This window comes from Gossypium hirsutum, chromosome A12 (genome assembly GCF_007990345.1).
Source record: "Gossypium hirsutum isolate 1008001.06 chromosome A12, Gossypium_hirsutum_v2.1, whole genome shotgun sequence".
NCBI classification, from domain to species: Eukaryota; Viridiplantae; Streptophyta; class Magnoliopsida; order Malvales; family Malvaceae; genus Gossypium; species Gossypium hirsutum.
This window is the reverse complement of record NC_053435.1, coordinates 32,634,199-32,649,426: the sequence shown is the minus strand read 5'-3', so window position 1 is coordinate 32,649,426 and position 15,228 is coordinate 32,634,199.

Genomic DNA, 15,228 nt, shown 5'->3' with positions numbered 1-15,228 from the left:
GACCTTGATAGAAGAAAATCTCTCACAGGTTATATCTTTATAATCGAAGGTTATGCAATCAGTTGGAAAGCCACTTTGCAAACTACAGTCTCTTTGTCTACCACTGAAGCTGAGTACATGGCAATTACTGAGGCTTGTAAAGAAGCTATCTAGTTGAAGGGACTATTTAGTGAACTCAATAAAGACCAAATTAGTACTGTATTTTGTGACAGTCAGAGTGCAATCTTCCTTACAAAAGTTCAAATATTTCATGAGAGAACAAAACACATTGATGTTCGGTATCATTTTTCTCGTGATATTATTGCTCGTGGTGATATTGTTGTGAGCAAAATTAGCACTCATGAAAATCCTGCAGATATGATGACTAAGTCACTTCCTATAACCAAGTTTGAGCATTGCTTAGACTTGGTTGGTGTCCATTGTTGAAGCTAAACCCTTAAGGGGTTTTATGGAAGAGGTGGAGAACTTGTTCATTGAGAATTCGTGTCAAGGTGGAGATTGTTAGAATTAAGTGACCCGAATCCTTATTTAAATAAAATACAGTGGTAAAATAAAATAAAAGAAGAATCCATACAGAATTACTCTTCTTTTATTTTATTTTAGAATAAGGTTTTTTAAACCTTATTAAATTCCATCTATTTGATATTGATTAGAATAAGGTGTTTCAGTCTTACTAGAATATGGCTTTACAAGCCTATAAATAGACATAGTCTATTCCTCTTGTAATGATTTGAATTCGACATAGTGAATTTTCTTCTCCTCTACCCGTGATTTTTTTCCGAAAGGGTTTTCATGTAAAAATCTGTTTGTTATTTTATTTTATTTTATTTTATTTTACTAGTACATTGACAATATACTTTTTTTATTACACTAGCAGTCTTAAAAATTTGATATGTGTCTCTTTTTTTAAAAATATTTTTTTAATATTTTACTATATCCTTATAAGACACTTTTCAACCCTCTAACATTACTTATGGAGTCTAAAAACTCTACTTACAGTATATTAAATAATTTCTCTATATTATAACTCCATTTTAAACTAATGCCCTTAATAACTATAACTCCATTTTAAACTAATGCCCTAAATATCCATTTCTTATTTTCACCTCACCGCTACAATTGCGTTTGAATACAAACACTATTCTACCATTGATTTTAATCTCACCATTACACTGACTAATCTCATCATTACTACTTTTAATGTCACTGCCCATCTAAAGGATATCTAGCATCATCCAAATCAACCATTTGGGTCTCCCTAAATATTATAAACTGAACGATAATTCAATTTACATAAAGTGTTCCCTTTGTTTTCTCCCAAAAAGAAAAGAGTTTCCGTCACTCTCTTTCAGTCTCAGTCTAGCCATTAACCCACTAGAAACAAGTTACGTAATCACTAACAAGTCATATCCAACAATCCTTTGAGACCCATTTAGTGATGGTTGGTTTCCTTTTCCCTTTTTTTCTTTCCACCTTACAAAGCATGTCTTCAAGGCTTGCCTCCCAAACACTCACTTGGGATGAAGTCATAGTTTTCATTCATAATAAAAAGATGCTTATGGTAACTTCAAATAACCCCTTTTATTGGAAATGCAATGACTGATCAAATTTAGGGTCTACTAGAGGCCAAATATTAGGGTCATTGAAATCACTTCATAATGCCAATTTTGCATGTCATTTTTTATGTTCAAATTGATGCTCTAATTTTAGGTTCATGTTTTACTTTGTGAGCTAAAAAAATTGAAAGAATTTCATGTTAAGATATAAACTCCAATCTTATTTTCTAAATGAAAAGCTCTATCAATTGACATTTTAATGTAGAACCATGCAGTAATGATATGCTTTGCATGTTGCAGATCACATGAGTACATTTATAATATGAACTAGACTCATAAAATAACAAATAAAAAGTCACTATGTACTGAAGCATTTAACTCCCAATGCTACCTTGCTAATGAAAGCTTAACAAACTAAACACTTATGTAAATGACAATCCATGAATGGTGTTGCCAAGAACTGCCGATACAAGTGTCAACAAGGGAAGAGGCAAGGAGAGGAAGGTGGTGGTACAAGGAGGGTCGATTCACCTAAATAGGTAGAGTGCCAGAGAAAGAAGGTAAGACAAGGAGGCTAAGAGTGTTGAATACTGAGAGTGTTTAAGGTTGATAAAAGGCTAAAGGTCTGATACCCCTTTCATTGTGGTACAAGGTATTTATAAGGAATGAGGTATCGTGCCCAATAAGGCCACGTTAGCAAAAAATCTGGGACATGGTGATCACGTGGTCGGCAAGATGGTAAGGCCATTGTACATGGGTTATCCCCATGCTTTGTACTACTCTGATATTCCCTTGGCTGAGGTAGTATGAGGTTATTTTACCTAATGGTCCCTTAGTGGTCCCCTCTTTAAAGGTGAGTGCATGTAACACCCTTAACCCATTTCTGTCGTCGAAATAGGGTTACAGAGCATTACTAGAGTTTACAGAACTAATACAATTATTTCATGTCATTTATTATTCATAACTGAATTCAAACATATTCAATCATATTGCCCCTTAAATGGACCCTCGAGACTCAATATATGTATTAGAAACAAGTTAGGACTAAATTGAGAACTCATAGAATTTTTTGCAAAATTTCAAAAAAAATTTCTTAGGTGCAGGAGACACACGCCCTTGTGGGTAGGCCCTGTGGCTCACACGGCCAAGTGACACGCCCGTGTCTCAGGCCGTGTGGGCATTCAATGTAAGGCACACAGCCGTGTCTCAGCCCGTGTCCATACCCATGTACCTCTCTGTTTGTGTCACACAACCAACCACATGCCTCTGTGCTAGGTCATGTGGAAAATTTAATTTTCAAAAATTAGGTGTAGAGGGCACACGACCAAACCACACGCCTGTGTGCGTGGCCTTGTGTGAGACACACACCCGTGTCTCTACTCGTGTGGATGAAAATAAGTCATTTTCAAGGCCATATTTCTCACCCAATCTGCCTTCCACCTATAACAACATTTAAACACATTCACCAACCAATTTAAGACATTTAATTCAAGCCAAATACAAGTATTATGCATGACATATCATCACATATGTTCATGTATTCAAACTTACCTAATTTTCATGTAAATTTACTAAAATTCAATTCAACCATACTAAATACACATATATCAATCATAATATAGCCTTATGTATATAAATACCAAACACATCATCACTAGCCATTTCAATGGCTATTTACAACTAAAACATTTCATCATTTGGTTTGACATAGCCTATACATGCCATTATACCAAAGGTAGTATTACTAATTATACCAAAGTGAGCTGAAGGATAGTGTGATGTTGCTTCGACCCACGTCCAAACTTTACGAGCTTTCAAGTACTATAAAATAGAGGAAAGAAAATCGAGTAAACATTTAATGCTTAGTAAGTTCACATAACAAGAATTTAACTTACCACTCAAGTTCATTTAAATTTAACATAGAAATAACATGCATCTAAAGCAAATTGACCAATTGCCTAAACACATATATTCATCAAGCAAGTTAGTCATGAATTCCAAGTAATTTTCAAGTAATAAAGATGAGCTCATTGTATAGAAATTTCCATATATTTTTAGGTAGATACAATTATTTATTTATTTAGATTTTGTCTTAACTTATATTGGAACTTTGCCCATTGAACGTTATGGAATATCGATAGATATCGGGTAGTACACATGAAGTGTACGAATCTATAATCTGTCAATTCATATTCAGGAATGTTCATGAGAACGCTTAAACGGGAAGCACTCTCCTGAGCATATAACAGAAAACTCATGTAAGCCATATAACAGGAAGCTTATCTGGGATATATAACATGAAGCTCATAAGAGCCATAATCGGGAAGCTCATGCGAGCCAATAACCAGTAGCTGCGAAGAGCCATTTATTGGAGAGCTACGGGTAGCCATATATCAAGAAGTTCAAGCGAGCCATATCAGGAAGCTCACAAAAAGCCATATACGAGATGCTCATAAGAGCTAAGGCGTCTCCACAACACATGTAGGATCACAACCTATAGGGACGCTCTAAAGAGCTTTAACGGGAAGCTCACAAGAACCATTTAACAAGAAGCTCGAAAGGGCTAATGTAACACCCCTTATCCGTATCCATCACCAAGACGGGTACAGGGCATTACCGGTCTAAAACGTAAACATTCATATAGAACTGAGCCACAAATTTTCTTTCAAACAGAAAACTATACATACACATGCACATCGTCCCTAATACGGGCCTACAAGGCCCAAAGCATACATCGGGGGTGATTCAGGATTAAACGTGAAATTTAGGAATTTTTTCATGAAACAGGATCACACGCCCGTGTGGACACAAAGACACGCCCATGTACCCTTAACACGCCTGTATCCCCAGGCCGTGTAACTTTCTGTTTATGATTTCAGCATAAATTTAAAATCATACGGCCAAGTCACACGCCCGTGTGCTAGGCGTGTGGCAAATTTAATTTTCACATTTAAGGTGCAGACTTCACACGGCTTGGGCACATGCCTATGTCCTAAGGCCATGTCCTCCACACGGTTGAGACACACGATCGTGTCTCTACCCATGTATTTACTACCATGCATACTGACTTGTAAAACTAGGGTGCAGGGGACAAACCACTGAACTACACGCCCATGAGGCTGACCGTGTGTCACACACGGCCTAGACACATGCCCGTGTGTCTACCCGTGTGGACAACTTTGAGGCTATTTTCCAAGCCCTCTTGTCACCCTTAACCACCCCAACACACACTCACATGCCAATGGTGGTTGTCATGGCATAAAAGTGTTACTTAGACATCCGTAGCTTTAACTCATGCATGATAAATTCATATCAAGTATACCTAATTGGGACTCCTTGACTTGTTAAGTTCATTCAATACATTTTTTTACCTTTATTAATATAGTGACCATGCCAATTGACATCATTTATCTGTCAAGCATAAATTCCACATTTTATCAACCATTTGGCACACACCACAAAAGTAATAACACATCTCATACATGTAACAATATTTATGGATTTCAACCCAATAATCAATATGAGCCATATTTCATGGCCATATACAAAATGGAATAATATACCAAAAAGAGCCATCACTTTAGCTAACAAATATGACACATATAACAAAATACTAAGTCCCCTATACATGCCATACTTAAATGTATCAAGTCAAATATACCCTAAAAGAATTGTTGATAGTGTGACTTGAACTCCAACGTCCATGATCCCCGAGCTAGCTTGGCGATGCTATAAGAAAGAGAAAAAGAGATAGAGGTAAGCATATAACTTAGTAGGTCGTGTGCAAATAATAAACAACTTAGGTTATGAAACTCATGGATTACACATACTATCAATTACCACCATATTATCATATTACACATAATGAACATATTGAGAATTGATAACAAACGTATTTGAACATCATGCTTATCTTACTCTCTCATGCCCGTACCAAATTTCCCAACATGAATCGAGTCCAAAACTCACGAGGTTTACGTACATACCTGTACCATGCATTATTACACATTCTACCCCACATTCCTTATCATAATCTTGAATGGCCCGTTGAATTACTTGGAATACTAAAGGACATTCAAAATCATCATACACCACATAAAATGCCAAAGCCATGTCCCTGACATGGTCTTACATAGGTCTATATACCGATGCCATATCCTAGATATGGTCTTATACGAAGTCTTATGTTGATGTCGATGTCATGTCCCAAACATGGTCTTATACGAGACCCCATATCGATGCCATGTCCTATACATGGTCTTACACGAAGTCTCATATCAATGCCATATCCCAGATGAGGTCTTACATGAAATCACATACCGAGGCCGATGCCATATCCCAGCTATGGTCTTACATTGGCACACATATCAATGCCGATGTCATGTCTCAGACATGGTCTTACACTGGCTCTCATATCACGCCGATGCCATGTCCCAGACATGGTCTTATTTGAATTGGTTCTAAGTGATTTACTAGTATCAAAGAACGATATATATATGTGTGTGTGTGTGTGTGAATGAATTCGGCATTTGAGGATAAGACAACAATATAATTGGTTAATGTAAGTCACCATATGAAAGAATGTGATTAAAGGTATTAGTATAATCTATGTAAATAGTGAAATATGTGCAAGAAGTCTTGTGTATACATACATACATATTCGGCCAAAGGGTTTTGTAACTAATGTACTGGTGTATATTTGGTCAAGTGAATTACAATTAGAATACAAGTTTTGTGATACTCAATGTTCAATTTTAATGACAAGCCTTAATAGTATGAATTGCTTAAAACTTACTAAGCCTCGAAAGCTTACTCTGTTTCTTATCTCTCTGTTTTATAGATTGTTGACTTTGGCCACCGACTCAGGGATCGTCAACAGTTCATCGTACTATCGAACTTGTTGGTACAGTTATTTTGGTCTCGATATGGCATGTATAGGTTGGACTTTTGAATAAAAAAATATGTTTTGTAATTGTAAATATCTTGGCCGTATGAAAATGGCATTTATGACTTATAAATCTGTATGTATTCAGTTCGATTTATACTTGTGTTGGTAGATTATGTGATTGAAATTAAATGTTTAGCTTGGTAATACCTCATAGCCTAAATCGGCAATGGGACACGGGCTAGGGGTGTTACACCAACCTGTAGGGTGACATCCCTAAAGGTATCTTGTATGCTGTCCTGTAAGCCCATAAAGCATCCTCTAGTCTTTTGGACCAATCTTGTATGGTGTCGGCTTGAGCAAACTACCTTCTCAAGTATGCTTTTGATCTCCTTATTTTCCAGTTCAGCTTGCCCATTCGTCTACGGATTGTAAGCTGTAACGACCTTGTATTTCACTCCATGTTTATCTAACATCCATTTCAACCACTTATTCACAAAATGGGACCCTTCATCACTGATAATAGCTCTTGGGTTCCAAACCTTGTGAACACGTGTTTTGACAAAAACTTTATTACAACCCTAGCATTGTTTTTTGGATAAGCTTCAGCCTTGACCTACTTAGACATGTACTCTATAGCTACCAAGATGTACTTTGACCAAAAGATGGAGGGAAAGGACTGAGGAAGTTAATGCCCCAAACATCGAATAATTCTACCTCAATGATGTTTGTTCGGGCCATTATAGGCCAGCAAAGGAAAAAAGTTTTTCATCCCATTTACTATGCAAGTCAAACTCTGACAGAAGCTCAACTAAATTATACGGTAACAGAAAAAGGGTTACTTGCTATTGTGTTTGCTTTTGACAAGTTTCGATCTTATCTTATAGGTACCAAAGTACTATCTATACGGACCACTTGGTAATTAAGTACTTACTCTCTAAGAAAGATGCTAAGCCGAGGTTGATCTGATGGGTACTTCTTCTTCAAGAGTTTGATCTAGAAATTCAAGATCGAAAGGGTGTGGAAAATCAAGTAGTAGATCACTTATCCAGATTGGAGCCGCAAGAAGGGAACTCTCCTCTTATACCAATTCAAGAAACATTTCTGGATGAACACATACTAAAGGTAAATCACGTCTATAATACCCCTTGGTTTACTGATATTTCTAACTATTTAGCTTGCTGTTTGATGCCAATTGATAAGACGTATCATCAAAGGAAAAAGATTCTTCACGATGTGAAGTACTATTTTTGGGAAGAACCATACTTGTTCAAGAAGTGTGCAGATCAAATGATCAGGAGATGTGTGGCAGAATATGAAGTACAAAAGATTTTATACCATTGTCACTCAACTCCAAGTGGGGGACACTTTGGAGGTACTCGTACTGCTACCAAAGTATTGCAAGCCAGATTCTTTTGGCCAACACTATCCAAGGACGCATACGCGTTGAAAATTTGGAGAAACTATCTGTATGGCGAGAAGTGTCGGGTGTTCACTAATCATAAAAGTCTTAAGTACTTGATGACTCAAAAGGAGTTAAATTTGCGGCAACGTCGATGGCTAGAGCTAAAAAAAGATTATGAGTTGATTATCGATTACCATCCGAGAAAGGCGAATGTAGTCACCAACGCTTTGAGTAGAAAATCAATATTTACATTGAGGGTCACGAATACTCAGTTAATAGTGTCTAACGATGGTTCGATTTTAGCAGAGTTAAGAGCTAGACCGACATTTCTTCAAGAGATCTGCGAAACACAAAAAGGCGATGAGGAGTTGCAAGCTAAAATAGCTCAATGCAAGACGAGGAAAGAATCTGAATTTTGTATTGGTACCGATAGTTGTAAAATGTTCAAAGATAGATTTTTTGTACCCAAGAACAACGAGTTGATCCAGAAGATTTTAGATGAGGCACATAGCAGTTGTTTGTCTGTCTACCAAGGTAGTGTGAAAATGTAAAACGACCTGAAGAAAACGTACTGGTGGTTGGGAATGAAAAGAGACATTTTAGAGTTTGTTTCCAAGTGTCTAGTGTGTCAGCAAGTGAAGGCTGAACATTAGGTACCTTCGAGTTTTCTTCAACCCATCACAGTCCCCGAGTGGATGTGGGATCAGATTATGATGGACTTTGTGATGGGTTTGCCATTAACCCCGAAGAAAAAGGATGTTGTTTGGGTTATTGTGGATAGGCTAACAAAGTCGGCACATTTTATACCAGTGCGTACCGACTACTCCCTTGAGAGATTGGCCGACTTGTATATTTCTGAGATTGTGAGGCTACGCGGGGTGCCCTTGTCGATTATTTTTGATAGAGACCCGAGATATACCTCGAGGTTTTGGAAAAAGTTACAAGAGGCTTTAGGGACTAAATTGAGTTTAGCACGACATTTTACCCACAAGCCCACGGTCAGTCGAAAAGAGTGATTCAGATTTTACAAGATATGTTGCGGTGTTGTGACCTCGAATTTCAAGTTAGTTGAGAAAAGTACTTGCAATTGGTTGAATTTGCTTATAACAACATTTATCAAGCAAGTTTGAAGATGGCACCTTATGAAGCTTTGTATGGGTGAAAGTGTCGAACGCCCTTACATTGGACCGAGCTTATAGAAAGCCAGATTCACGGGGTCGATTTAGTCAAAGAGATTGAAGAGAAAGTTAAAGTGATTCGTGACTGCTTGAAGGCCGCCTCAAATAGATAAAAATCCTATGCGGATTTGAAATGAAAGGAAATTGAGTTTCAAGTCAGTGATAAGGTATTTTTAAAAGTACCTTCGTGGAAGAAATTGAGTTTCAAGTCGGTGATAATGTATTTTTAAGGAAATTGAGTTTCAAGTCGGATTTGGTAGAAAAGGCAAGTTGAGTCCTCGTTTCATAGGACCTTATGTGGTTACCGAGAGAATAGGGCCAATTGCCTACCGATTGGATTTACCACCAGAATTGGAAAAGATTCACGATGTGTTTCACGTGTCGATGCTACGTCGATATAGATCAGACTCTTCGCATGTGATTACACCGTCAGAGGTCGAGATTCATTTGGACATGACTTATGATAAAGAGCCGGTCATGATTTTAGCTCGTGAAGTCAAACAGTTGAGAAATAATAGTATAGCACTTGTGAAAGTTTTGTGGCATAGACATGGTGTTGAGGAAGCCACATGGGAACCCAAGGAGACTATGAGAGATCAGTACCCGAACTTATTCACCGGTAAGATTTTTAAGGATGAAAATCCCTATTGGGGGAGAAATGTAACAGCCCGATTTTGGGGGCTAGTCGAAATAGTGGTCTCAGGAAAACAAATCCGAAGTCAGAGAAATTATTTTATTATTAAAATAGAGTCATAGCATGTTTCTAATAGGGCATGAAAAATTTGGTGATCTAATTTTAACGTTTGTGAGCCCAATTGCGAAAAGGGACTAAATCGCATAAAGTGCAAAAGTCTTAAATGGAAAACTAAGGGTGCCAAATTGCCATGTATCATAAATTGAGGGTTTTTAAAGTGAAATTGAGCCATTAAATAGGTTATGGCCGGCCATGGTTGATGGAAATGTTGAAAAGTCAACATTAGATGAAATTTGATGACATAAGGTGTATTATAATAATACCTAAGCCTAGCTATCATCTTTTTCTTTCATTCTCTTTTCATTCCACCGATTTTTTTAGCCATTGTTAAGGGTTTTGAACTTCAAAATTTGCAGCAACTTATTTCTCTCACAATTAAGTGATTTTATAAGTTTTCTTGAAGATTTTTACATTTTTGAGACCCTTGAAGCATGAGCTTTCAAATGAGGGGTCTATGTTGCAAAATGATTAAGAGTTTTGGGTTTGACCATGAGAGTATTTAGGGTGTTTTCTGAAATTTTATGGAAGAAAATGAGTCTTGGGTGTCTTATAAACAACTTTTGTGAAAGGTGTTAGCATGAAAACACCTAATAGGACCAATGTGCATAAGTTGTAAAATAGATAATAAATGTGTGAAATAGTGGAAATTTGGAGTTGCTATAAGAGTCAAAAAGGTTCAGCTAGTCTTGAGAAATAAAGAAATTTGATAAAAATTGATTTTCGGACCGAGGGATAAAATGGTCATTTTGTAAAAGCCTGGGGGCAAAATGGTCATTTAGCCCAATTGTGAATTGTTGAGTGCTTAGGTTGATAAAGTGACTTAATAAGTGCATTTTGTTATTATAGATCAAGAAATACCAAGTCCGGACCTAGACTGGGGGAAAGCCAAGCAAACCGACTAAATCGGCTTATCGCCACATTTTGTAATCCAAGGTAAGTTGTACATAAATAATACAACTATATTGTTAATTATATGTGCTTGAATTATTACAGCTTAAATTGCTTGATTGTGAAATTGAGAATGTATAGTGATAAATGAGATAGTAGAATTTCCGTTGGAACCTTAGGAAGTAAATCGAATATTCATGCCATAACATTTGGGTCATTCGTGTGTGAGCTAGTGTAAGAAATGTCTTGGACATGCATCGGCCACATTACGAGAGCCAATGTAAGACCTTGTTTGGGACATGGCATCGGCATTGAGACTAGGGCTAGTGTAAGACATGTTTGGGACATGCATCGGCCTCGAGACATAAGCCAGTGTAAGACATGTCTGGGACATGCATCGGCTACGAGATGATAGTTAATGTAAGACCATGTTTGGGACATGGCATCGACACCTTACCCTATGCTTGAGGCTTATGTAATATCCAGTATTATTCCAAATGGTTCAACGGTGAAAGTTATGTTCTTAAGCTAATGAGGAAAGTATAACCGTGTTGTGAGTGGTACAGGTACCTAATTGGTACTTATGAGATATGAGCTCAATATATAATATGTGACTTGTATAGATGGTAATGAGTAAGTTATCCTTATGCCTACCTTGGTGTTATGAGCATGTTGATTATTGATAAATTGTTGTTGTATACTTACTTATATGCAACTTACTAAGTTGTTATGCTTACTCCCTTCCCTTTTCATTTCCTTACAGTGCCGCCTAACTAGCTCAAGGATCACCAGAAGTTAGAGATATCGATCACACTATCAACTGAAGCACTCAGTATAGTTGGATTTATATTTTTGAATATGGCATGTATAGGACTTAGACTTTATTATTTTGTGTCTTGAGATTTGGAGATATGGAGTGGCTTGGGTTGGAAACCCTTCAATTTGTATTAAGCCTTGAATGATGGCTAACATTCATTTTGAATTTATAAAAGATGCGTTATCATGGTTGAATGAATATCTATTATGGCTAATTTGGTTGTAGGAATTATGCTTGTTTTGGTATTGGTTGGTATTTGTATGGAACTACATATGTAAGGGTGGCAATGGGCCTTGGTAAATAGCCTTATATTGTCCACATGGGTAGGCACATGGGTGTGTGTCTGGGCTGTGTGTGACACACGGTCTACCCCATAGGCGTGTGGTCCGGCCGTGTGTCCCCTATACGTAAAAGATTTCAAGTCAGTATGCATGGTAGTAAACACACAGGCAGAGACACGGTGATATGTCTCAGCCGTGTGAAGGGCACGGCCTGGCACATGGGCGTGTGACTTGGCCATGTGGCTCTTAAGAATTGTTGATGTCAGAAATAGAATGTCTAAGTTTTTGCACATTGGTTAGGACACGGGCGTGTCATGGCTGTGTGAAGGACACGGGCTAGAGTCACGGACGTGTGCCTGTCCGTGTGAAAACCCCTGTAGTGTGCATTTAGAATTAATTCCACACGGGTGGAGATCATGGGCGTGTCCCTGTCTTGCGTAGCCCGTGTGAGACATACAGTTCATCAGCATAACCATGTTGGAATGCTCACACGGGGGTGTTGCCCCTCCCACATGGGTGTGGGCCCCTATGTCAAGTGAGATTTCTCTATAGTTGGAAAAAGGACCTAGATTGATCCCGAATGATTTTTGATGTGTGTTTTGGGCCTCGTAAGCCCATATTAAAAATATATTGATAAGTTTAAGAAAGTTTTAAATTTTCCAAGTCACGAAGACTCGAAATTGGTTGTAAGTATGAGTTCAAGTTAGGTAACGCCTCGTATTTCGCCCCTGCGTTGGATACGGGTATGGGGTGTTACATTTAATGGCATCAGAGCTATGATTTAGTCGGTTCTAGGACTAACCTAGTGAGAGTATGAGTCTAGCTATACATGTCATAATTATATATTGATAATGTGACGACTTTTGACGATTACAAATTGTATTTTCATATAGTAAATGGACCTTTTTAGAGCTACGACGGATGACGTGGATAGTAATGCACCGGCTCCCGCTAAAGGGACCGCACCAGTTGAGAGTGAACCCGTAACTATGGGCCAAGGCGGAGGGGCTAGAGAAGCCTATCTTCGAATGATGGATGTTTGGTACAAGGAGTTCATCCGTGCGAACCCGAACACTCCACCTCCCCTACCTCATTTGATCCCTCAGTATGCACCAGTAGCTCCGCAAGGCGCGGACATGTTTAGGAGGGAGAAACCTCTAGTGGATAAGATTCGAAAACAAGGGGCTGAGGAATTTCGGGCTAGTATAGATGATGACCCAGAAAAAGCAAAGTTTTGGTTGGAAAACACCATTAAAGTATTCGATGAACTATCGTGCACACCTGAAGAGTGTGTGAAGTGTGCAGTGTCACTCCTATGGGATTCGGCATATCAGTGGTGGAATACTCTCGTGTCCATTGTACCTACAAAGAGAATCACTTGGGAATTCTTCCAAGAAGAATTCCGGAAAAAGTATATTAGCCAAAGATTCATAGATCAAAATAAGAAAGAATTCCTAGAGCTAAAGCAAGGCCGAATGGCGGTGACAGAATATGAGCGTGAATTTGTGAGGCTCAGTAAATATGCACGGGAGTACGTGTCTACAGTAGCCACTATGTGTAAGAGGTTCGAGGATGTTCTTAATGAAGATATCTGAGTATTTGCTGGCATCCTAGAACTGAGAGAATTTGTAGTACTTGTTGAGAGAGCATGCAAGGTAGAGGAGCTGATAAAAAAGAGGAAGAAAGTGGCTATCGAGTCGCGAGATTCCAAGAAGAGATAGATGGGGAAATCACATCAGTATTCATCTAAGAGATTGAGGGAATTCACTACCCAATCGAATGCTTTGGTAGGGTTTTTGATTAGAAATAAGAATCGATAGAACGCAACTTCTAGAGCACAGACCGTTTCTGTCGCGAGTGTCGACAGTGCTCGGCCAAATAGGCCAAAGTGTTCGTAATATGGCAGATGCCATTTCGAGGAGTGTCGAGGTAAAGAAAAATGGTGTTTTAAATGTGGGTCACTGGACCACTTCATCTGAGACTGCCCTGAAATGTAAGAGGGAGAGAAAAAGCAAGAAGCGAGGCAAGTAGTACCTCATTGAAGGGTAGAGCACAAAAGAACCCTAGAAGCGAGGCTACTAGCAGAGGTGCACCAAGAGATGCTGTAGTGAGGTCTGAGGGTAGAGTGCCTGCAAGGACTTACGCTATTCGTGCCCATGAAGAGGCAGAGTCTCCCGACTTGATTACGGGTACCTTTTCTATCCATGAAATATCTGTTGTTGCTTTAGTTGACCCGGGGTCAACCCACTCCTATATTTGTATGGAATTGATACCTCATATGAGCATGCTAGTAGAGTCCACTGAGTTTGTAATAGAAGTGTCCAATCCTTTAGGTAGACATGTGCTAGTTGATCAAGTGTGCAGAGATTGTCCTTTGTGTATTAGGGGTCATTGTTTTCCGGCTAAATTGATGTTATTGCCATTTAATGAATTTGATGTAATCCTTGGGATGGATTGGTTGACTGATCATAGTGTTGTAGTGGATTGTGGGAGAAAAGTTATTGAGTTGAAATGTGAAGACGGGGATGTCTTTCGGGTTGGACCAAATGAACCGAATAAAACGTCTGTGGTGATATCGTCTATGTCGGCTGAAAAATATTTGAGGAAATGATATGAGGCATATCTTGCTTTTGTTTTGAATACTCAAGTGTCTAAGTTGAAGATAGAATCGGTACCAGTGGTTTGTAAGTTTATAGATGTATTTCCGGAAGAATTACCCGGACTACCACCAGAGAGGGAAATTGAGTTTAGAATCGAGTTGGTACCGGGCATGGCACTTATTTCTATTGCTCCGTATAGAATGGTCCCAATAGAGTTGAAAGAGTTGAAAGTACAGCTGCAAGAGTTAACAAATAAAGGTTTTGCGAGACCTAGTTATTCATCGTGGGGCGCACCAGTGTTGTTTGTAAAAAAGAAAGACAGGTCGATAAGGTTATGTATAAACTATAGACAGCTCAATAAGGTAACGGTGAAGAACAAGTATCCTTTGCCAAGGATAGATGATTTATTTGATCAGTTGAAGGGAGCCACGGTGTTCTCCAAGATAGATTTGAGATCTGGTTATTATCAGTTGAGAGTTAAAGAGCAAAATGTACCGAAGACTGCTTTTCAGATGAGGTACGGGTATTATGAGTTCCTCGTCATGCCCTTTAGTTTAACTAATGCCCCAGCGGTGTTTATGGATTTGATGAACTGCATTTTTCGGCCGTATTTGGATAAGTTCGTAGTGGTCTTTATCGATGACATATTGATTTACTCCTGTGATGAGAGTGAGCATGCAGAGCATTTGAGAATTGTGTTACAGACCTTGAGAGACAAGAAATTGTACGCCAAGTTCAGTAAGAGTGAATTTTGGCTTAAGAATGCCGGATTTTTAGGACAAATTGTGTCAGGTGATAGGATTAGAGTTAACCCAAGCAAGATTTCAGCTATTGTTGAGTGGAAACTCCCAAAGAATGTGACTG